Below are 1,770 nucleotides of genomic sequence, written 5' to 3'. Positions count from 1 at the left end.
GTACCTAATCATAACTTTTGAATTTCTCTGCCAATTTTCATGACATTTTCACTGAAGGTAGTTGAATATGTGTTTATTATGCCTGCAAAATTTGATGACCATTGGTATAGTACTTTCAATAGTCTAACCGTATGTTCCATATTTGTAGTCATTCGGCTCCTCCTCAAATATCCTTCGCCTTAACCCCACATGCCAGTGGGCACCCAATGCCTTGCCCAAGTAAAAAATTATAATAAATCCCAAAACTGACAGCCTCACTGGTGGCGTAATCCTAGCTGTCAATGCAGAGCCAAGTATTTATTATTAAAGTGTCCGTTAGTTTCCTGAAACTAAAGTCATTTATTTACAGCGGTTTGAGCTTCCAGTCTATCGCTTTATACACGGAACCGCCAAACTACTCAAAATTGAGTTCTTTTGACGCAATCCCATAGTTCCACCCAATTATCCAAATTTGAGTAAATCGATTAAACTCACACTAGGTAAATTGCCTTTACCTCCAGCAAAACAAAATATACTTAAGAGTAGGTAAATTCAACCCAAGACCCCCCCCCCCCCTCATTCAACCCAAATTTGAGTATACCTACATTTACTCAAAATTGGCTTTTTGGGCTCAAGGACCCTCATTGGGTAGACGCATCTCTGTTTGTTTTTGACAACATCGGTGGGGGAAAGAGAGAAAACAACCTAATTTTGGGTATCTAGTTTATTCGATATACTCAGCTTTGAGTAAAATCGACCCAAAAATTAGGTAGTTTGATTTCTCCGTGTAGACTGTATATTTTGTCGGCATAATCACGCCCCTGCGCAGAAGGGTTGCCAACCTAAATTCCGAGTGACTTTACTTTGTGTGAGCGAGTTGCCAAATCTCGGGTATCGCATTTTCTGCTGACTAATGCCCAAGAACAGATTTCAAGACAGAGTCCAAATCATTCCATCTGTGACTATCATAGATAATTGTAGTGCGCGACGTGTATTCCAATAAGTAAATTGCAATGGTGAAAATCAAGTGGTGTATATGACTTATTTGTGTGTTTATTCTTTTAGATTCTTAAAAACTAGTTAAAAATGTCAAAACCTAAAAACTAGTTGAAAAAGTCAAACTTAAAAGCTAGTAGTACGGTAAATTGTTAAATAGTACGGTAAATTGTAAAAGTACGGTTAGGAACAAAGAACAAAGTGATATAATTTACACCCTTTTGTTCATATAGCTATTGTTCTATTTCTATCAAAAGAATAAGGTTCAGCCGCTATTGTGAAATAGCAAGTGTTAAGAAAAGGTAATTCTTTTATTTCCATTATTAAATCAGGTAGTGAAAAGCGAGAGAATACATTGAAGGTGTACTAATTTTGCGGAATAGGTCCACTTCTGGGCCTTTTCTTTTTGACCTTCGGGGTCCCAAAACCGGAGGACATTGTTCGTTTTCCCACAGAAATACCACCGATGCACTGGACACGCCAAGATACGCTGTCATCCCGAAATCTCTGGCTTCCCTACGGTGAACGGACATTCCCAGCGGAGGCCATTCTTCGGCACCGCCATTTTGGAAATTCAGCGACAAAACACATGGCGGGTCGATAACTGCAATTCAGTGTCCTTTATCAGAACGGCGTCAGCGGACTCCACCCCTCGGTCGTCGGTAGGAACCGAGCTACACAGAGGTTCCCAAACTCTTGTGGACGTAGACCCCTCGGTAACCAGCAACGCCTCTGCAACCAACAATCTCCCCTCCGTTAACCCACCGTCAACCAACCGCCCCCCGTCGCCCACCA

At 41.2% G+C, this 1,770-nt stretch overlaps 1 long non-coding RNA gene across 2 annotated transcripts; it reads left to right on the top strand.

The window, feature by feature from the left end:
- Window positions 1-775: 775 nt before the first annotated feature.
- On the top strand, window positions 776-1,500 carry LOC109422827 (uncharacterized). 2 transcript variants are annotated; one of them, XR_002133096.3, is made up of 4 exons: window positions 776-982; window positions 1,045-1,139; window positions 1,209-1,277; window positions 1,359-1,500. It is a non-coding gene; the product is annotated as an uncharacterized LOC109422827 (long non-coding RNA). The 2 variants fall into 2 exon arrangements; XR_009998799.1 differs by having other exon boundaries at window positions 779-1,139.
- The last annotated feature ends 270 nt before the right edge of the window (window positions 1,501-1,770 follow it).

Source organism: Aedes albopictus, chromosome 3 (assembly GCF_035046485.1).
Source record: "Aedes albopictus strain Foshan chromosome 3, AalbF5, whole genome shotgun sequence".
In the NCBI taxonomy this organism is placed as follows: Eukaryota; Metazoa; Arthropoda; class Insecta; order Diptera; family Culicidae; genus Aedes; species Aedes albopictus.
Note: the sequence above shows the minus strand (reverse complement) of the source record. Positions and strands in the feature narration are given on the sequence as shown.